Genomic DNA, 22,638 nt, shown 5'->3' with positions numbered 1-22,638 from the left:
CATGGACTAGTTAGATGCAGAGGAATGTTGGGAGGAACCAGCTGGGGAACCTTGAAGGAAAGAAGTCTCAGAGCCCAAGGGTTGGTGATTGGACAAGAGGGATTGGTCAGAGGGAGTAGAGAGAAAAGACTAGGAGGAGGAGGAGGTGCTGAAGAGGTAAGAGGATTTAGTGAGCTGGCAGAGTCTGGAGCAGAGAAAAAGACCAGAATCAGAGGCAGAAGCTGAAGGAAGAACATGGGACAAAGGAGGCCAAGAGGCAGAAATGAGTCAGACTGGTGCAGAGTTGCAGGTGTCTCCCCCTCTTGCTGCAACAAGCTTCCCTCCCAGAACCAGAAGAGACATGAAAAGGGCAGATGAAAGGATGGCTTCACCCAGGTGAAATCTCCAACTGCTTGGAAAAAGCTCTGAAGAGGAGGGGTCTTAGACAGCTGTGGGGAGGCAGAGATTGTCAGTCTCAGTAACTGCTTCATGGAGGTCAGACCTACTGGGGATGAGCTGCTGTTCTCATTAGGCCTGCAACTCCAGCAAGTTTGTGCAGATCGTGTCTTTGCTAATGAAGAATTGACTGCAACCCATTCGACTGCAGTGAAGGAAGGTGATCCGTGCACTTTACTTGACCCCCCTCTCAACATCGCCAATGGCCACTGCTTCTCTTCCTCAGCTCCACCAGGTGAGGAGCTAAGTACCACAAACGTCTTTTCCCACCAATCAGGGACTGTTACCGCAGCCATTGGCAAAGGCGACCCGAACAAGCCCCTTGGCAAGATGTCCTCGTACTCTTATTTCATGCAAATGTGCCACAAGGAACATAAGAAGAAGCATCTGGACACTTCGGTCAACTTTTCCAACTTCTCCAAGAAATGTTCCGAGAAATGGAGGACAATGTCAGCAAAAGAAAAAGGCAAGTTTGAAAACATGGCAAAGGGTGACAAAGTTCATTATGATAGGGAGATGAAAAGTTATATTCCTCCTAAAGGGGAGGAGAAGAAGGAGGAGGAGGAGGAGGACCCCAATGTCCCCAAAAGACCACCATCTGCTTTCTTCCTGTTTTGTTCTGAGCATCACCCAAAGATAAAAAGCGACCACCCAGGTTTGTCTATTGGTGATACAGTAAAGAAACTAGGCGAAATGTGGTCTGAGCAAACTGCAAAAGACAAACAGCCCTTTGAGCAGAAGGCAGCAAAACGAAAGGAGAAGTATGAGAAGGATGTTGCAGCATATCGTGCCAAGGGGAAGGGTGATGCAGGAAAGAAAGGTCCAGGTAGGCCAGCATGGCTCCAAGAAGAAAGTAGAACCTGAAGAAGATGATGATGAGGAAGAAGAAGAGGAGGAAGAAGAGGAGGAAGATGAGGAGGAAGATGAAGATGAAGAGTGGCGTTATAAAACTGCTGTAAAGATTTTGTGCTCAAAAGTCAATGATTTTGCTAAGAATGTGAAGTCGAATGCAGCTCATTGTTAGCTTCAGTATAAAAACAGTACAGAATTGTGTATAGGTAATGTGATTGTTGGGAGACCTGTATTCTAATTTAAGCAGTAGATGAATGCCACTATTGTTAGATTTTTAAAAGCTGATATTGTCAAATGTTCAGTCATATTTAATGTTTCTTTGGATTCAATGAAAGCTTGATTTTGAGCAAAGTTTAAAAAATGGTAGTAAAATTGGTAGTCAACCTTGTCTTGCATACTATTGCATTGTATTACTTTTTAAAACAATTTTGAAAAAGAAAAAAAGAATTAACTGCAACTTGCATGGTGTCATTTACGTCCAGCTCGTTCCTGATAATGAACTTGATGTTGACATTGTTGAGGGCTGCCAAAAGACCTCATGGGCCATGTGTGCCTGGGGGTCACGTGTTTGACCACCATGGCTTAGGGATATGGGCAATTGCTCCCCACTCTCAACTATATATAGCGATATGGTGTTCAGGTTCAGAGTTGTCAGCAATGTGGAGAAATATTTTGGAAAGGGGAGATGGGGGGATGGGGGGAGGACATTATCATCTTCCAGAGGATATCCCTGTTCATCTGACTGCAAATATATAACACTCACTTCCCTTGCCTGAAATAAGTACAACCATCTGGCTATTTCTGAAATTGAAGTTAACTACTGGTGACCGTCAAATCTTGGAGAAGAAAAATGATTCACAAAAAGTGGAAACTTGGAAGCATGCACAGCAAGAATCAATCCACGCAGTGTTTATATTTATTTGAATGCACCATCTTTTCTTCACTCTCTGTCTTCTGACTGAATCCCTGCAGCCAAGCTGTGACAGCTCAAGTCTTTCCCTGCCAGCCACCATTCAAAGGGGTGTCAGAAATCTAACTAGTCGAAATAGCTTTCCCTATAGAACAGCTGTTGCATGAGCTAAGGCACAACATTGTGCCGAATGCAGATTCTCCTGCTGCTTCACTGGCCGAAAAAATCCATGCAGCAAAGATTTTAATGTTATGTAGGTCACACATGCTTTTTTTTTTTTAAAGGGATTTGCTCTCCTTTTGAAAAATAAAGGGACTGCTCCAATAAGAATCAAGGGTAATAAGGTATTTATTAGGTGTTCCTTGAGCTTCTAGATGTAAATAAAATAATAGAGATATTTGGGGGTCTAATTGGACTGGACATTTCATAATTGTACTGGAAAGAAAAACACAAAATTTTATGAAACATATTGAATATGCACAATTTATTGAGTATGGCTTCCATCTGCCAGCAATGCACAAAACATTGTGGAATGATAGTTTCATCTGAATACTGTACATCCAGTGATCCTCAACTGAGATTGCCTCTGTTATATTTTTCCCTCTTTGTGATGGCTCTGCACTCTGCCTTTTCGTTGTTGTTGTTGATATAATTCTCTTTCTTTTCTTCTTTTTACATCTAATTAATTTGTAACTGATGATCAATAAAACACAAATTAAAAAATAATAATAAAAGAAAAGACTCAAGGGTGCTAGGTCATGGGGAATGGTTCTAACTTATGGTAGTTGTCGTCCAACAACCCCCAGAAATCACCAGGCTGGGGGTAGCTGCCTTAAAGAATGACTCTAAGGAGTCTACTCATTGAAATATCCGCAGAGCATACATAAGCGAAGAAAAATGGGGTTGGGTGAAAAAAAGCATTTATCCAGTTGTCTTTTTCCATCTCCACTCATGAATTTCTTAAAATGTTCTGGGTCTCTGAGCAACATCAGTCAATCCTACACTTCCCCTAGAAATGAAATGAAACCTAAAAACTATACAGTTGGTTGCCAAAGCTTCCAGTAACTGTTATGGAGTTTACTTGTTTTTATAGTATGATATGTTTATTTTGTTTCTAAATGTGTTGCTAGTTGCTTGGAAGCCTTTGGGGCAAGTAACATGTTTAATAAATTATTTATTAGTTATTATCATCATCATTTGCCTTCCAGGTGATAAACAATAAAAACAGAAGGGGAGAAAACAGTTAAAAACACAGCCAATAAATAAACAAAAACAATACATAATAGACACTCACAGCAAAGACTCATTTATTCAGCTCAGAAAACCTGTCGGAACAAAAATTTCTTCAACTGTTTCCAGTTGTGGGTCCCTGACATGCCTCAACATAAATGCTGTTCCACAGAGCAGGGGCAGCCACACTAAAAGCCCTGCTCTGAGCTACTGCAGAGTGAGCTTCTAAGACCTTGGGGACTTGCAGAAGACACCTTCCCACCATGGCCTGCTAGGCAGCTAAGGGATAAACCAGGGATAACTTCACAAGCAAGTGGTAGTTTGTGCCATATGAAACCTAACTGCTGTGTTTTGAAGTAGCTGCAGTCTCCAAGCCAACCCCAAGTATAGCTCCACTTAGGGCACATTGCAGTAATCTGTAAGGCTACCAATGGATGGACAATAGCAAACTAGCTATATATAAATTTTGATATATATATATATATATATATATATATATATATATATGATATGATATTCAGATCTTATCCCATGTCCATCTACTCATTTTTGGTAGGCTTGGAGCCTAAGTGAGTTCCGTAGCTGCTCTCCCCAACTTTGTGCTCCCCTGATGCTCCCCTGATGCTCCGCATCATCCCCATGCACTGTCCATGTTGGGGAGGGCTTCTGGGAGTACAAAACTCCTATAGGGTACTGGGCTGAGAAAGGTTGTTCTGTAGCATACCAGAGATATACCATAACAAGCAGAGAGACTCAGAGAGAAATGCCATTTCATGACCCCGCACAGCTTTCAATTATTGGAGAGTGACAAGCTAATCAAAGCTCCAAGGAGAAGGCCTCAGAGCTATAAGGCTAGCCACTAGGAGATAACATCTGAATCGTTTTGAATGTCAGTTGTCTTTCTTAGGATGCAGTCTAGCAATTACACTTGAAAACAGGGAAGTATATCCTGTTTCCAGCATCTGCTTCAATCTCCCACCTATCAGCTGGCCTCTCAGTCCATATCTGGCCCAAGCAGAGAGGAAGAGAGCAGCTGAAAGTAAACTCATATGGATTGTATTATTTCCAAAAAGCAACAAGCCAGACAGGTGCAAAACTTGAAGCACCTCCAGAAGTTGCTTGACTACAGTTACTAACTTACCTGACCATTGGCCATGAACACTGGGACTGATAGATGTTGTAGTCTAATATTTGGAGGACCAGTTACCGCCTCCCACCTCTAGGTTAAGCTAAATAATGAAACATGCAGCTACCAGCAATTTGCCCCCACTATGTTACCCAATGGGACGCAGGTGGCGCTGTGGGTTAAAGCCTCAGCGCCTAGGACTTGCCGATCGAAAGGTCGGCGGTTCGAATCCCTGTGGCGGGGTGCGCTCCCGCTGCTCGGTCCCAGCGCCTGCCAACCTAGCAGTTCGAAAGCACCCCCGGGTGCAAGTAGATAAATAGGGACCGCTTACCAGCGGGAAGGTAAACGGCGTTTCCGTGTGCGGCTCTGGCTCGCCAGAGCAGCAATGTCACGCTGGCCACGTGACCCGGAAGTGTCTCCGGACAGCGCTGGCCCCTGGCCTCTTGAGTGAGATGGGCGCACAACCCCAGTGTCTGTCAAGACTGGCCCGTATGGGCAGGGGTACCTTTACCTTTACCTTTATATTACCCAATAAGAAGTTTGCAGAGTGCATGAAAGGATTTATTGTTTGATTTGGACTATTTGTTCTACCGACAAGGACCAAGTGCACCATGGGAGTTTCTGAGGGGTCCCAAGATGAGCAACGCAGTAAGAATGACTCTGAAAGGAGAATGCAGAAATTGATGCCCCCATTGAAGCTGTGATTCCAATGCAGAAGCTTTGGTCAGATGAAGAAACTAAATTTCTCTCACCTACTGTATTGATAATGGACAGCTCAGTTAGAGCATGATGCTGATTACTCCAAGGCTGAAGGTTTCCTACATTGCAAGGAATTGGACTAGATGATCCTCAGGGTACCTTCCAAACACTACAATTCTATTCTTATAAGACTATTCCTGCAATTGATGCTGTGTCCCACAGAGTATTCTCTTCTTAATTACTAAAGCAGTGCTGCTTGAATCAGCGACAAAGCTCTCTCTTGCTTTCCCCCCACCCCCTCTGAAATTAAGAACACAAGAAGAGCCTGCTGGATCAGGCCAATGGCCCATCTAGTCCAGCATCCTGTTCTCACAGTGATCAACCAAATGCCTATGGGAAATGAGCAACTAGAAGCATTCAGAAGCAAATTTCTTTCAACTGTGAAGGCCAGGGAGACAGCGTTTTGATGGACAAAAACCAAGATAAAACACTTTAATTTACAAGTATGCTCTGTGACATTTTAGAACGACATATCTAATATCATTCTAATATTGTTAAACAGGTCAGTGTAGATCCAGCCCAGATAGAGTTGTCTGGAGGCCCATAGCATACCTCCTCAACTGTCCCAATCTGACCAGGACATCCCAGAATTATACAAGTCATCCCAGCTTCTTATTGGATCCCAGGATGTCCTGTTTTGGCTCCGGCGAGAGCACAGCCCCATAAGATGCCCCTTTTTTGGGGGGGTGCTCTCGTGTAAGTCACCTGGCTCCTGTGAGAGCATGACCCCCCAAAACATGCATTTGGGGGCACTCTCATGCGAGTCACACGACTCATGCAGGAGCACGGATGCAAAAGATGCGCATGCCAGTTTTCCTCTGTGGCATGTTGGAGGGCATACCACATTTGTCCCTCAGGCCTGACATTCCTCACTGCTGCTGTTTTGCCTTGGGAAACATCTGACCCATACTGTGCTACTTGGGGAATTGTCCTATGAGTTGACCCGCATCTGTTTGTTTCTTACATCAGCAGCTAACACTATATGACTGATAAATTCATATATACCGTATTTTTCACCCTATAGGATGCACCGTCCCATAAGGCGCACCTAGTTTTTTGGGGGGGAAATAAAGGGGAAAAAAATATTTTCCCCCAGGCGCGGGGCTGGGGCGGGGGAGGCCCAAGCTTCCCCCGACCCCAGTCCCCAAACAGGCAGCTCTCTGCAAGCCGTGGGAGCCCAGCGCTGGCTCCCGCCGCTTGCGGAGAGGTCCACGAAGCCTGGATGCGCTGATCTCAGTGGGCGCAGGCTTCGGCATGCAGGCAACTCTCCGCAAGCAGCGGGAGTGCTCCTGCTGCTGGCGGAGAGGTCCGGGAAGCCTGGAGAGCGAGAGGGGTCGGTGCGCACAGACCCCTCTCGCTCTCCAGGCTTCAGCGAAAGCCTGAATTCGTCCCATAGGATGCACACACATTTCCCCTTCATTTTTGGAGGGGAAAAAGTGCGTCCTATAGGGCGAAAAATACGGTACATAAAATAAAATTTCACTCTCCAGGCCGACAGCAAGACCAAATGTTTCAAAGCTGTCATACAAATGTAAATGTGGTCTTCTAATCCATAATATATCAAGGGAGATAGGAAGTAGGGGGGGAAATCAGGGTCAGATTCTCACTATGATAAAAACCAATAAAAACATATCCTTTGGGCTTAGATGGACTGTGGAAGCCAGATATACTGAAGACTGAATCTCACATCCATGGGTCAACACTTCCTTTGAGGTTGTTGGCAACCTAGTGTGTCAAACACCACACAACTGTAGTCTTCATATTTTATTTAAGCAACTTCAACATATTGATCCAGTAAGAAAAACAATAGTTCCTGGGTTTTTTTGCGGTAGGTAGAACGAAAGAAAACACAAAAGTTCATAGCCTTTCACACCAGGAAAAAGAAGCAAACTATGCCTGTGGGATCTTGGTTTCTTGAGAATCTTCATAATGGAACACAACAAGCTGCCTTATACTGAGTCAGACCTTTGGTCCATCTAGATCAGTATTATCTAAACCACAGTTTCCATCTGTGGTGTCCACTTGGGTCTCCATCTGTTTTTGAACTAAAACTCCCATCATCCCTAGCTATCAGGACCAGTGGTCGGGGATGGTGGGTATTATTGCCCCCAAACAGCTGGAGACCCAAGTTTGGAAACCCTGGTTTACACTGACTAGCAGCAGCTGTACAGGGTTTTAGGCAGGATCTTATCCTAGCCCTACCTAGAGTTGTTGGGGATGGAAGATGGAACTTTCTGCATGCAATGCAGGTACCCTACCGCTGAGGGATAATCAACATATGAAAAGGAACAGAGACATCTAGGTAAAGATGCTCTCATGAATATAATGGGTTTCCTAAATAATGCCTATATCAGGAGAAGAAACTTGGAAGACATAGGCTGCACTCCTGTACCCTGACCTGTTTGTAAGCTCTATTGAGCTCAACAGGACTTCCTTCTGAGTAGACTGTAGTTCTGCATGTTGCCACCAATAACCCCCATGTTTTTTTCGTTCTGCTGCATTTCACCCCCGTCCTAATTTCTGCAGTGAGCTGGGGGGAGGGGGCAGCATTTCTCTTTGGCCCAGCATACAACCAGGTTTACCACACTAGCTATTATAGTTCCAGTTACAGATAGGTAGCCGTGTTGGTCTGCCATAGTCAAAACAAAAAAATTCCTTCCAGTAGCACCTTAAAGACCAACTAAGTCAGTGTGCATGCACACGAAAGCTCATACCAAGAACTGATTTAGTTGGTCTTTAAGGTGCTACTGGAAGGATTTTTTTTGTTTTAGCTATTATAGATCACTCATTCCTCACAATGCACTTTTTAAGAAACATTTCCTTGGGATACAACAATTTTTTGCTTTTTTCAAAAGTTTTGAAATGTATTGTTGTGGCCCATGTGTGGGGACTGTCTGAGCTAAGAGCTGGCTGCATCCCTCCCCTTAATTTCATGCTGTCCTGAAGCATTTCCTAGCAGCTGTTCTCCATTTACTCAGTGGGGAGGGCTGGCAAAGAGAGTGGCCAAGCAGGTGGTCCTACAGCAAGGTGTTTCATGCACTTTTTACAGCAGCATCCAACCCTCCCTTCATCACCTGCTTGCTTTGGCAAATAATAACAACAGTCCTGGTAGAAGGAACTAGCACGTGCCTTCACCCACCTTTCCCTCCAGCAGGGGTAAAGAACCTGCAGCCTTCCAGATGTTGCTTGGACTCAACTACCATCAGCCCTAACCAGCATGGTCAATCATCTGGAAAGATGGGAGTCGTAGCCCAATAACATCTAAAGGGCCACCAGCTCCCCATCCCTGCTTTCCAAGTGTAGTTGTCATGGTCATTTAAGCAGATCAGCATCAGAGTAGCAAGAGCTTCAGGATATGGCAACAATACACAGTAGTATCTTCTTAGGCTGTATATTTTCTCTCTCTCACAAATGCAATTTGTTGCCTAATGCAATTGGAGTAATTGGCTAATTGTTTGTGGCCTTCAGGTGAATTTTCTTGTGGGGTAATGGTCCTTGGTAGAAGAGGATATCATTTGCCTTAGCGGAAGTCTCCAACTCTACCACCACTGTTGGAGGCAGCATGGTTCCAAATACCAGTTGCTGGAAATTGCATGAGAAGAGGGTGTTGTTGCACTCAGGTCATGCTTGCAGTCTTCCCATAGACATCTGATTGGTCACTGTGAGTTTAGGATGCTGGACTAGATGGGCCACTGGCCTGATTGAGCAGGTTCTTCTTATGCTTATGCTTATGCTCATCCTCATATAATGTAGTGTACACAAAGGAATATGCACACCCCACCTGTAGATAAAAATGGTGGCCTTGTTGAAATTCTTTCTTGCTTACCACAAATCTGTTATTCTTGGAGGAACTTCAGTGCTCACATACATCTCTGTTGCCTTTTTCTCTTCTTCCTTCACAAGGAATACAATTCTGAAAGGGATAGTAATTACCAAATATTCCATGAGATTGCAGGCATCATCGGTTTTCCCTTTGCCCCTTTGAAGCAGAGGACCAAACTGTCCCTTTGAAGCAGCAGACCAAAGGGAAGTGCATGGCAACTGAAGAGCAACTGAAGAGATGTGTCTACATGGAAGGAGGTTCTGAAGCATGCAAATTGAGGCATTTTAATGTACCATGAATCAGAAAGCTAAGGTTGCTTTCTAGTCTCACATCTCTTTTGTAGCAAAAATCTTTTACTGTCTTGCATCCATTTGCAAAGCAGAGAAAAAATCAAGCATGAGCAATGTGTTAAAGAAATCTCTTAATCTCTTTTGTGGCTTTATCTCCCCTTTGACCTATCAGAACTGAAGATGAAGATGAAAAAGAATGAAAGCATTTGCTAGAAGCTCCACCGGTCACTAATACAAACAGTATATACTTTCTTTACATTATGCCACCTTAGCACAATTATAGGGCAGCACTACTCACAGTTGACAATAGAGCCCCAGAGCATTCCCTGTCCTCCAGGTTCACTTGCTGGGTCTTCAATGCCCAAAGGGGATAGAGGTCTATGCTGTGACTCCTCAGGTTGGCTTTACAAAGAAGAAAGTCAAGCAAATTACTGGCTCACTACTGAGCTACCTCAGGGAGGGAAAAACAACAACTACTGCAACACACAAATGCTCAGGAAATTGTGCTAATTTTAAAAAAAATGCTGTGGTTGTTTTTTTTACTATGTTATGGGTTTTTGTGTTTTTATATTGTAAACTGCCCTGTGATCCTCTGGTGAAGGGTGGTATAGAAATTGGATAGATGATATAGATAGATGACAGATAGTGTCCATACTCCAGAGGCTGTGACCCACCAAACTCCATCCATCTGGCCAGAGGTTTATCCCACCTCAGTATCACTTTGGGATAATTTTTCTTTGCGGTTCTGCAAGTTCATCTTCTCACTCCCACACTTCATATTTAGCTCTGTCCAAATATAGTTCACAGGTTTTGCTCCAAGTTGGCCTTGCAGTGCCCCCTGACCCAATCTCCTTATGGCACCCATAAAGGTAAAAGGTAAAGGTACCCCTGCCCGTACGGGCCAGTCTTGACAGACTCTGGGGTTGTGCACCCATCTCACTCAAGAGGCCAGGGGCCAGCGCTGTCCGGAGACACTTCCGGGTCACATGGCCAGCGTGACATCGCTGCTCTGGCGAGCCAGAGCCGCACACGGAAACGCCGTTTACCTTCCCGCTGGTAAGCGGTCCCTATTTATCTACTTGCACCTGGAGGTGCTTTCGAACTGCTAGGTTGGCAGGCGCTGGGACCGAGCAGCGGGAGCGCACCCCGCCGCAGGGATTCGAACCGCCGACCTTTCGATCGGCAAGTCCTAGGCGCTGAGGCTTTAACCCACAGCGTCACCTGCGTCCCTATGGCACCCATATGGTATTGCATTTGGGCTGTCATGAAAGAACACCCAGAGGGGTATGGCAGTGTCCTTCCCAGCCCACTTCCTTCCCACAAAACGTGTTCTCCCTAGTAGAGAGCACGTGTTGCAGTGGGGGATACAAGCCACCCCATTGTTGCTGGGTGGATTTATGGAGGGACCCAGGCAGTGAATTGGTTAATTGGGTCACTGGGGAGAACTGCTTGTTGCCAATTTTGAAGGAGGGGTCAGAGGTTTTAAATACTGGTCGCCCGCCCAACTTTGAACGTTCTCTTGGCTACTTGCACTGGATCACCCGCCCACCCTCCCTGTATTTGGGGGGGGGGTTGTAGGCTTGACCTTGCTATGCCTGTCATGGGGTCGTCTGCTTTGAGGCAGGGGCCTGGTAGGAATTTGTCCATTTGGCTGATTGGCTGGTGCCATTTGGTTTTGCCTACTGAGTAGCAAATTGTCACAACTTGTACGGTTGGCAGTTAGGCATTGGTTCAAATTGGTTGGTGGAGGGGTAAGTGCCTACCCCTCCAATGGTGGTGCGGAAAGGGAATTCCGTTAAAGGAATCCAGGGGCTTGCCATTCTTTTCGTCCTTGTCCCTGGCATCGGACTTGGGCCGTGCAAGCCACCAGGAGCATGAGGGGAGAAGTGAGGGACTGAGGCCCAGCTTCATTTTTTCTCCCCAAAATTTGTTTCCCACACTGGCTTTCACTGGGATCGGGAAGTCAGTTCTGTCCCCTCAGCAAGGACAGATAGTCTGAACCAATGCCTAAGCAACCACTCACTTGGATTGTATTTAAATAAAGTTGTGGCCAAAATCGTGCCAAAAACCCAAACCAAAATTGATGTGTGATGTGTGAGTTATTGGGGGTGGTTTGGGGACCTCGACACGCAACAACCTGCAGGAGTCAAGTACAGCAGTCAGACTCATGTCCGTCCTTGGCTCCTTCTTCACATATATTCATTACAGTTCTATATATGGAGAGATTCCGCATGGTGAGCTCCGCCAATTAACTAAGAGAACTAATATTTCATGGCAACAATACATAAATATCACATAGATGATTAAAAAGTCATGCTTTGTCTTTCCTTGCATTACTGTTACTACCAGCATAATACCCACTCCAGTTCCAACAACCTCCAGTTCCCTTTATAGATCTTGTGCAGCCAGTTTCCTTCAATTGAATTTTCACTGTAATGCTTCTTCAACATTATTGTCAACTTAACAACTTCCATCTGTCCCCATTTCTTTTTTGGTTTGTGCGTATCTTCCTAATCCCTTGCAAAGGGTGTGTGTGTGTGTGTGTGCCCCAATGTCTCCTGAAAAGTGTTATAAAAGTGCTTCAATCATACTGTGAATATACTGTAGCCTCTGTCTAGGAATATGCTTGCACATATGTGTATCTATTATTTACTGCCCTCCCAGCGTAATTTCCATGGAGGGGAGAAGACTCAATGGCATGTTAGGGAAGGCCTCTGTGGGCACATGCACACCTGCTCACCATATGTTTGTGACACTGTGGGGAAAGCCTATCTCGGATGTTTAGTTCTCATTCATTCAAGTTCTTTTGTGTCTGGGGCAACATCTCTCATGGGCACCAGCTCATGGGAGCCAAGATCTTTTGCTACCCCCCTATTTTTTTTGGGTGAGGACCAGGGGCCCCTCAATGCTCAAAAAGCATGGAGGTGAAATGCAGATCCGAGCATGGCATGCCTCCAGTGGCCAGCTCCTCCTCCTGCCACAGAGGAGAATGGGGGTTGAAGCAACCTCCCACTGGTGACAGCACCAGTGGGAGGCAGAGAAGCAGCTGGCCATTAGGTCGCAGAGCCGTCATGTTGAGCTCCTCCCCCAGCTCCTCCTAATGTCCTGTTGTCATGTGCACAGTGCCCCCCCCCCACTTTCCCCCACAAACTGGCACCTCTGACATCTATGCTATATATTTAAAGCACTATAATACCACTATTACAGTCATGGCTTCCCCTGAAGAATTATGGTAATTGTAGTTTGTTACAGGTACTGAACATTGTTAGGAGGCCCCCTGTTCTCTACCCATAGCTACAATTCCCAGATCAGTGCATTAAATGTATGGTACAGTATAAAGCTGCTTCTTATCTTCCTAAACTTTAGAACAAGATTTCCTCCCTCACATGCATATTTATGCAGATTTAATCATCTAATTATTTAGATAACATTTCTTTGATTAATTAACTTGGATGTTGTTGTTAGTGGTGGAATGTTTTTATTGAAATTCACTAAAGCTCCATATCTTATAGGTACACGCATAAAATAAGGCTGTTACAATCAAAGAAAAAGAAAAAAGAAAACACAAGAAGAATATACCTACAATCCCAAAGTATGATGTTAAACGTATCAGCAAAAGATTCCTGCATTGCAAGGGGTTGGACTAGATGACCCTCATGGTCCCTTCCAACTCTACAATTCTATGATTCTATGGTTCTATGATTAGTTACTGTTCTTGAGAGAGCAGAGAATGCCATACTGCTGCTGTTCTTGTTGCTGTTCTTCTTGTTACCTGCCCTTCCCCAGGGTAACAGGGTAACAACAATTTAAAAATCAATATTAAAAACAGTTAATGCATCTCACGGTCACAAGAATAGGGTTGTCCTAAAACACACACCTCAGGTGTCAAAGGCCAAGGTCACATAGAAACAGCCAACAGAGGCTGTCAGCTATCTTGCTGTGAAATTGTACATATGTTTTATTCAAAAACAAGTCCCTCTAAGCTAAATAGGGCTTTATCCTGATAAGTCAGGGTTGGGCCTGCAGCCTTAAAATCCTGTGCACTTCTACTCTGAAGGAAGCTCTCATTGAATTCAATGGGAGTTATTTCCTGGTAAGTGTGTAGAAAAAAATCCCAGCTTGACTGTGTCAAAATGGCAATAGTAAACTGCTGTTGTGCACCAACTCCACCTTTAGGGACAAGGACCCTTACAAAAAACAAACTGCATTTGAACAGCTGCCCCTTCTTCTCCTTTGGGTGGTATCTGTTTCCTTTTTTATACAATTCTTTACAAATATGGAGACAGCCTAACTGGCAAGGAAAAGAAGAAGTAGAAATGCTGCGCAACAGGGCTACATATTATGGGCTATCTGTGTGTGCAGCACCTTCTGTCCACATGAAATGGGACAGAAGACAATAAGTGTGCTGCACACAGCAGATGTGATTTCTTTTCAGCTGTTGTCAGTGACTGGCTGCCCAATAGCATTCCAGAAATTAGATTGCTCCTCACCTCAAGTCATTACCGAGTAATTAAATATAACATCAAACAAGAGCCTCCTTTGTCCTAGATATTAAAAAATAAAATGAAGGCGAGGGAGGTGAAGAGCAGCCCTACATTAGCCCAGGATTAGAAGCCCCTGCGAATCTCAGCACGGTAATCTAACAGAGCTGATAATAGAAGGAAAGAGATAACAGAAAGAAGAATGAAACAGCAGGAAGGAGAAAAAATCGCTGGTGGAAACCAGCAATTCTGGAATTGTTATTGAAGTGGTACAAGGGAAAGACATTTCATGAAATGTTATGTCCTGGTTCTAAAAGCTGGAAGCAAGCTGGGAATCAGGAGGAGGGGTGTTGTGTGCAGATTGCAAGTTTTGGTTTGGACCCCTATCTGGTTCTTTTGCAAGACAGCCTGATTTGCCTCAGCCCAATTTGGAGGTTGTACAATTCAATTCTGGGGTCTGAGCTCTCTTTGTTCTCCCACATGTACAATCCCTATTCTCCCCACTCACCCACTGATTTAACGGGGGGTGGAGTGAGATCCTATACCTTTAAAGCTTTTTTTTGGAGGGGGGAGTTTATTCGGGGTTTTTTGTCATTTAATAAGTTTTATGTGTAGGAATTCTCCAAGCATAACAATGCATGTGCATTGCCTGAGGTCCATGTACAAATTGTAGGTCCATATCGTTATGCTACAGACATGGGATTATAGAGACAGCCCATTTCAACATTTGCATGAGAAACACACCCTGAGGTGGCAATTGCAATTCTACAGGATAGTTTCAAGGGACTGTGAGAAATGTCACTCTCTCTGTTCCTTCAGTCACAAATAGTAGATGTGAAACGTACCTCAGTTCTTCTGCCAACTAATGATAATAGTTTTGCATACAGAAAGGTATGGCATGCTATCACTTCATTGTCCGCAACCCACTTCCAGGGCTTATATCTAAAGGAATTAAATGAAGCTAAGGGGTATATGTCACCCATCTGTTCACTGGGTTGGATCCAAGCTTCCCATCATGCTTAAAGTAGATACATTGTTGCTAAAGTGAGTTCAATTGTTCTGCTCTATGCATGATAAAATCTGGTTCCAAACCATTATGTGTGAGGTGATGCTTGGTGACATGAAAAATTTACCTGTGCAATTACTGGAATTTCACTTGTGCAAGTCAGCACTGGGTATGAACAGGAAGAGCATACTTATGCAAATCAGTCCAAAGTGACCCCCTGCAAGTAGCAAGCCTCAGAGAATGGAAGCAATGGATAAGAAACCAATAAACCTAACCAAGGCCAAATTCTTACATCTAGTTAACTTCCAGCACTCTGGGAAACATTCCACAGCAAAAGAAGTCTATTGCCAGAAAGATTAATGAGCATTTCCACAAGGAAGCTTGTAATTTTAAACTTGTTATATAATTACAGGTAATGCTAGGGTCAGTTCCTTCCATGCTTTTATTCAAGGAGATAGGTAGGCAGAACAGTCACTCGGGGGTCAGTTGGAAAGAAAGGGGGAGGCAATACAAGGAATGACAGACAAGCTGTAGCAAAAACAAAAATGGACCACATGATGGTTATTATAAAGAATGATGCCTTTAAGAATAAAGCCCTCAAGGAATGGGAAAAACAGTGGGAAGATTTTAAAATGCACACCGAACTGGTCTCCATACATATAATTTGTTGGAGTGCTTTCAGCTTCACCTAGCAAGGCCCCTAGATTTGCTCCTGGCAAAAAAATAATTAGTGGAGTGAGTTCTGTTGTCTCCTCTCATTAGCCAAGTGGGAACACTTTAGCACTTCCTAGTTAGCTCTTGTTTCATAAGCAGGTGGCAACAAGCAAAGGGCTAATGAGAAGAAAACGCTAAGGCTGATTCTCCTGGTAACTTTTTTTTTGGGGGGGGGCGGGGAGTATTGTTATTTATCCAAAAGTAAATATTTAATAATGTTTATGCTCAGTAGAAGAGATTATTCTAGTGATAACTGAAAACAAAGTGAGCATTTTGCTAGACTACCAGCAGCCTAGAAGTCAGATGATGTGACTGTTTCTTTGCAAGGCAGAACAATTTCATTTTAGCATGAAGTCCCAGTGTGTACCCATTGGCTGGACTTGCAGAGAGATGGGCCAAAGTTCAATGGTTGAATGCATTGGGCAGCATTGAAAAGTGTGCGTTTTACATCAAAAGTCCAAATCTTACATAAGAAGTGCATACAAAATGTACACAAATAGGTGGAACAGTCTACAATGGTAAGGAATGAGATATAGCGGGACAGAACAGAAAGCAACAATCCAATGGCTGAGTGCCAGAGGGAGCAAACAGGGATGGAGTAAGTTGCTCAACCCATCCCAACTTGTAATAAAGGAATTTCAACCTCTAAACCTTGTGAGTATGAAATGGAGAGTCTATTATAGTGCCTGTAAAAGAAAAAGAAGATGTTGGCTCTGTCTGGCCATCGGCCAAGGATTTTGCCTTGCACTAAACCTCCAAAGGCTACTTAATGACTTTAATATCAACAGACACATTTGGTGTGCATTCCAAACTTCACCCTAAGGGGAACCTCAATAGAAAACAAAAATACTGAATTGCTAGCATGCGCGCGCGCGCACACACACACACACACACACTTTAACCACATCTTCCTACAGAGATTGTGTGATCAGGCAGTGACAGCCCCAGCCATCAGGGATCATAAGGAAGGAATAAAGACTCTGACGTTATATGGAATTAAAATTAGGCCAAAACTTTATTAAACTTCCAAATGTAGGAAGACCTTGGCTTAGGCCTTGGGTTTGTATCACTCCCCCCCCCCCAGCTGGGGGGAACTGGGGCTCATCAGGATAAATGGGATATGGGGGTGCTCTACGAGACTTAAGTGTAGCAGGCAGCCAAGCCCCGCATGCAGGGTAGTTCACTGATGACCTTTCAGTGTATGGCCAGTGACACCCATATATATAACCCCTTTAAGAGGGAGACTCTGGAATCGCCGCCACAGGGAGGTGAAACACCACTTCACGCCCCCCCATATAGGGAAGAAAAGACTAAAGGATTCCACCCACGGCCATAACCGTCAAAGTTGTGACGAATTGCTACGGGAAAGACAAAACCTGTCAATGCAGGAAAATTTCTTCCTGGTCCTTCAACAGCAACCAGTCAAAGACCATAGCAGCACCCACTAAACAGGAAGAAAAAGTTAACTTGCAAACAAGAAACATTAAACAAAGGGAGGGTAAATCTCCTGAGCTGACTGCCTGACTATTGTTGGCTTCACCCCCTATTTATAAATGGGGCTGGCCCTACCTCCCAGCAAGAAACTTGATTACTGAGGCTGGGCATGAACCTCCAAAAATTAACACTGAAAAGCAAGCCAGCCCCTGTTTGCCAGTAAGCTCCCTGGGAACTGTAGCACCATGCGTGAGCCCGCAAAGGGCACCCACAATGTAAAGTGTGAGTGCTCATTATCTATATAATCACTATATATTTATGCTTTTTAAAATGTAGTACCTCTGACCGCAGAGTTTACACACATATTTGATAGTTTTCTTAGTCTTTGTGCCTCTGCAGAAGCAGGGTTGTCTATGTTGTTAGGTTTGTGGTGGTGGTGAGGATTACCATATAAAAGGAGAGGAAAAGTGTCAGCAATGTGCAGAGCAGTCCTATGGCTGTTTATTTGGATCTCATTCCCATTGAGTTTGATGGGACACTACCTAAGAGGTGTTCACACATTACATTCTGTGTAAAACCTCTGTACACAAATAGATGAGCTTCACAGTTGTTCAAATGCAAGGTACAAGGAGTGTTGAGCAGTGGCGTGGCGTGGGTTGTCAGCACCCGGGGCAAGGCAAGTAATTTGCGCCCCCTAACCCGTGGATTTGCACACCCTAACCCTAACCCCCAGATGTTGCGCCCGGTGCGGCCGGCCCCCCCTGCACCCCCCCACGCTATGCCACTGGTGTTGAGTCTATGGACACAACAAAGTTGTACAAATCAGTCATCATGAAAGAGAAGGCCATTCATGGAGGAAGAGGAGGCTGTACTCTGCCTCCGAGGCTCAAGGCAGTAATATTTCTCAATGCCAGTTGCTGAAAATCATGGAAGGGAAGACTACTCTGATGATTGTGGGTTTCCCACAGGGATCTGGTTGTCTACTTTGAGAAGAGGATTCTCAAGAGGGCCATTGACCTGATCCAGCCAGGCTATTTTTAATGGCCAGGGCTCCCCCCCCCCCCGTACGTGTGTTTTACACACACACACACACACACACACACACACACACACAGAGTGGGCAGTATCCAATGTAGTGTTTCTGCTAGTATTACTGAGAGAACTTTTAGCTGTGCTACATCCCCCTTCTTTTCCTCCCCCCCAAAAAAATTCCCACACACCTACATCTGTTGTGGAGATTTCCCTATGCCTCTGCAAGAGATTTGGGAAGGGTGTGTGTATCTGCATGCACAAATGTGCACACACAAGTAGAAGACAAGGAGGGAAAGTTCTCTTGAGCTGGCAGAAGCACTTAGTCACATACCAATGTACCGTATATATTTGAAACCTCTAAATAAATGCTAGGTACAGTATTATTCGAAGGGATGCGGGTGGCGCTGTGGGTTAAACCACAGAGCCTAGGTCTTGCCAATCAGAAGGTCGGCGGTTTGAATCCCTGTGATGGGGTGAGCTCCCGTTGCTTGGTCCCTGCTCCTGCCAACCTAGCATTTCAAAAGCAAGTCAAAGTGCAAGTAGATAAATAGGTACTGCTTCGGTGCGAAGGTAAATGGTGTTTCCGTGCACTGCTCTGGTTCGCCAGAAGCGGTTTAGTCGTGCTGGGCACATGACCCAGAAACTGTACGCCAGCTCCCTCGGTCAATAAAGCGAGATGAACGCCGCAACCCCAGAGTCGGTCATGACTGGACCTAATGGTCAGAAGTCCTTTACCTTTACCTTTACAGTATTAGTCTACAGTAGTAGCTCGGGTTACAGATGCTTCAGGTTACAAACTCCACTAACTCAGAAATGGTACCTCAGGTTAAGAACTTTGCTTCAGGATGAGAACAGAAATTGTGCAGCAGCGGCGCAGCAGCAGCAGGAGGCCCCCATTAGCTAAAGTGGTACCTCAGGTTAAGAACAGTTTTAGGTTAAGAACAGACCTCCAGAACAAATTAAGTTCTTAACCCAAGGTACCAGTGTAATAGCATAACGGTAGCAGAAACCACAAGTCCTCAGCCCTTGTGGAAGAGAAATATTTGGATCAACTTTTTAAAGGCAGGAAAGCATTTAGAGAGTAAGGTTCCTCAGGAACGGAATTCCAGTCTTAAGATGCCACAACTGAACTGATACTTGATATCACTATCCAGACATCCCAAAATGAGGAAATCTTATACCTACTTAGTGTGGTGGTACAAATGGATTTCCTGCTGTTAGGAATGTTGGCAGTCACTCTGACCAGCATGTGGAGATGGTGCCATCTTCCTAATGCACATGAATTTCACCAATAAGGATGGCAAATGCAATTTACTTTAATTGCCTGATGCTCTGCACTGATGTATCATCACATTAGATCAGGAAGCAAAAGCCAGATTTCTCAAAGTGAGTTCATGTGCCTGCTTTGCTTTTTAATTTGTTCAACAGTGGGTCAAACAGTCATTTGATTTGTTTGGCCATAAGCTGTACCACCACCATCATCATTACACTGCTTAATGCTAGAGTAGGCTTCTAAACAGTTTACAAACTATAAAGGCAATAATAAACAGAACCATTAAAATATAACTTTCCACATTCAAAATGCAGAATAGAAACAACACCATTAAAACAATAAAGCAATCATGAAAGGCAGGAAGTCCAGATCAAGAAGTCAAGGCAATGCCTGTGAAAACAGATGCAACTTCAAATGTCATTATAATGCCAAGAGTTTAGGAACTTCTTTTCTCTCACATTGTGGTTAAAAATTAACTATACTTCACAGTTGCAGATTCTTTTTCTTTCTTCCCTAGAATAAGAAAGGGGGAGGACACTTGCTTATTGGTAGAGCAGGTGCTTTCCAGGCAGAAAGTCCCAGGCTCAGTCCCCAGGCATAGCTTGGGAGAGACTAAAGGTAAAGGTAAAGGTACCCCTGCCTGTACAGGCCAGTCTTGACAGACTCTGGGGTTGTGCGCCCATCTCACTTAAGAGGCCAGGGGCCAGCGCTGTCCGGAGACACTTCCGGGTCACGTGGCCAGCGTGACATCGCTGCTCTGGCGAGCCAGAGCCGCACACGGAAACGCCGTTTACCTTCCCGTTGGTAAGCGGTCCCTATATATCTACTTGCACCTGGAGGTGCTTTCGAACTGCTAGGTTGGCAGGCGCTGGGACCGAGCAGCAGGAGCGCACCCCGCCGCAGGGATTCGAACCGCCGACCTTTCGATCGGCAAGCCCTAGGCGCTGAGGCTTTTAACCCACAGCGCCACCTGCGTCCCTAGAGAGACTAGGGATGGACAAATCTGCTCATTCTAATTCCTTCTGTTGCTCATTTTTCCAATCTTAAATTCAGTTCTTCACACTTCCATTGCAATTTGTGATGTGTGTGTATATTTAAATCAGGGTTTCCCAAACTTGGGTTTCCAGTTGTTTTTGGACTTCAATTCCCATCATCCATGGCTTCTGTTCCTGCTGGCTAAGGATGATGGGAAACCCAAGTCTGGGAAACCCTGACTTAAATCCTCATGAAAATGTTAAAGCCCTATACATCTAGGTACCAGGATAGGTAAGATTGTCTCACCTCTTATAAACCCAGCTGATCACTGCAGGTGTGAGTCTCCTACAGATACCATTATATAGTTAGGTCCATGACACACAATGTAGGAATTGGGCCTTTATTATTGAAATACATCCCCTTCGGAATCACCTCACCTTGAATATTAGACAGATGTTGCCTTTGTTGTCTTTTTAATACCTACTGAAGACCTTCCTCTTTCAACAAACCTTTTAAGCTGAGAACTATTCCAGTGCACATCAAAAGTTCTTAAGATGTTTCGATTGATTGATTTCTTGTTATTTGCCACCCTAGGCTCCTTTGGGAGTCAGGGCAGGATTGAAATTTAATTAATAAATAATAACACACACTCTCGCTCTCTGGATCTTGCAGTGCTTGTACATCTTAACATTATATTTACTACTCTGAAATATCTATTGGCTTTGAAGAGGTGGTTGCTTAAACTGGAAATTTTCTATTTGTATTCTTCAAACAAACCCTTTCTGCAAGTTTACTCACTGCTTTGAGCTGAGGACTGTATCATTACATTTTGGGACAGTGTATAAACTGAAGGATAACTATGTTCTGATGATTTTATATTGGAGGTTGCTGCCCACACACTTCGGCTGCGCTTGCTGCTGGTGTGGTGGCTCCTCTGTAAAACCGCTTTAAACAGCTTGAAGCAGAGTTTCTTCCTGGCGGCAGATGGCAAGAGACTACGAGACTTGTGCAAAATACTCAGTCAAGGGTTACTTTATTTATTGGCTGGTTCACAAGCATTTTAGTTGTGACTATATACAAATCGATTTACATAACATCCTTCCACCACGGTATAAACTCACAGTGTGTGGATACCCTTTTCTCGTGCAGGCAAGTCCAACCTGCAACTTCCTCTTTTTTATTTTCACCCCCAGCTGTAACTAATCAGCCTGGAATGTCACTCCTAACTACAATGGCACCTCAGGTTACATACGCTTCAGGTTACAGACTATGCTAACCCAGAAATAGTACCTCAGGATGAAAACATTACCTCAGGATGAAAACAGAACTTTACCTCAGGATGAAAACAGAAATTGCGCGGTGGTGGTGTGGCAGCAGCAGTGGGAGGCCCCATTAGCTAAAGTGGTGCTTCAGGTTAAGAACAGTTTCAGGTTAAGAACGGACCTTCAGAATGAATTAAGTTCTTAACACAAGGTACCACTGTAGTTGTTTATGACTTCTGAACACTCACAGGAAGGCACAGTGAAGGAAGAACCACCCCAGACATGCTGGTTGTATACAGCAGATTGCTTGCATTTGGACCATGTGTGCTGGTTGGCACAAATTCATAAACCTTTCCCCCTCTGACAAAAATGAGAGAAAGAGAGATAGATAGAGCACATACCCAAGAATTTGAGAATGCCTGTTAGAGGCAGGATGGGTATTGCTTTGATCACTATGAGCATAGCTTTAGCACTGCACTTCCCTCTACTGTAGTTAAGCTTATTGAATTGATTGCAGCAGGAGAAGTTATAAGTCATTCTGCTTTTTATAGCCACTGTTCCATTCTAGTGGAGAGGAGAAAAAGAACTCCAACATAAGCTTTCCTTTTTGGAATGGTGGTAAGCAGATTGTGTCAGGAGCCAAACTTGTTTTTGGTTTATATCAGAGGCACAGATAGAGCAGTAACTTCACAATTCTTTCTAGAATTTATGAAACAGCAGGTAGTATAGGGGGGCACAAATCACTGACGCAACAGGATAAATGGGCCTGCAGCTTTTCTTTTTCCATGTGGCTTCATAGCCCCTGTATGCTTCTTCTCTATCTGCAACACCCAGTGAACCTCTCACTCTGTTGAACTCTGGGCTCCTCTCACCCTTAAGTACAGTATTGGGATACATCACTGAATTTCTGTGTTCCAGACACTCTGTTTCTGTTTAGGTTCGGAAACCTCATTTCCTAACACTATTCTGCACCTGTATGACACACTACCAAAATGCTCTATGTACTCCCCCTTTTGCTTTTTTTCCCTTAAAAAAA

The 22,638-nt window shown here is 44.4% G+C and overlaps 1 long non-coding RNA gene and 1 pseudogene across 2 annotated transcripts in view; one reads left to right on the top strand and one right to left on the bottom strand.

Annotated features, from left to right (window-relative positions):
- LOC307208336 overlaps positions 1–22,638 on the bottom strand; it is a 60,031-nt gene that overhangs the window by 4,524 nt on the left and 32,869 nt on the right. Inside the window, exon 2 of the long non-coding RNA XR_013835105.1 lies at positions 9,139–9,225. This is a non-coding gene — a long non-coding RNA (uncharacterized lncRNA). The remainder of the gene's footprint in view (positions 1–9,138; positions 9,226–22,638) is intronic.
- Positions 649–1,365, top strand: LOC307208292 (high mobility group protein B2 pseudogene; annotated as a pseudogene). The gene has a single exon. The product of its transcript is annotated as a high mobility group protein B2 pseudogene (transcript).

The sequence above is a fragment of the Podarcis cretensis genome (assembly GCF_951804945.1).
Source record: "Podarcis cretensis genome assembly, chromosome: Z".
NCBI classification, from domain to species: Eukaryota; Metazoa; Chordata; class Lepidosauria; order Squamata; family Lacertidae; genus Podarcis; species Podarcis cretensis.
Note: the sequence above shows the minus strand (reverse complement) of the source record. Positions and strands in the feature narration are given on the sequence as shown.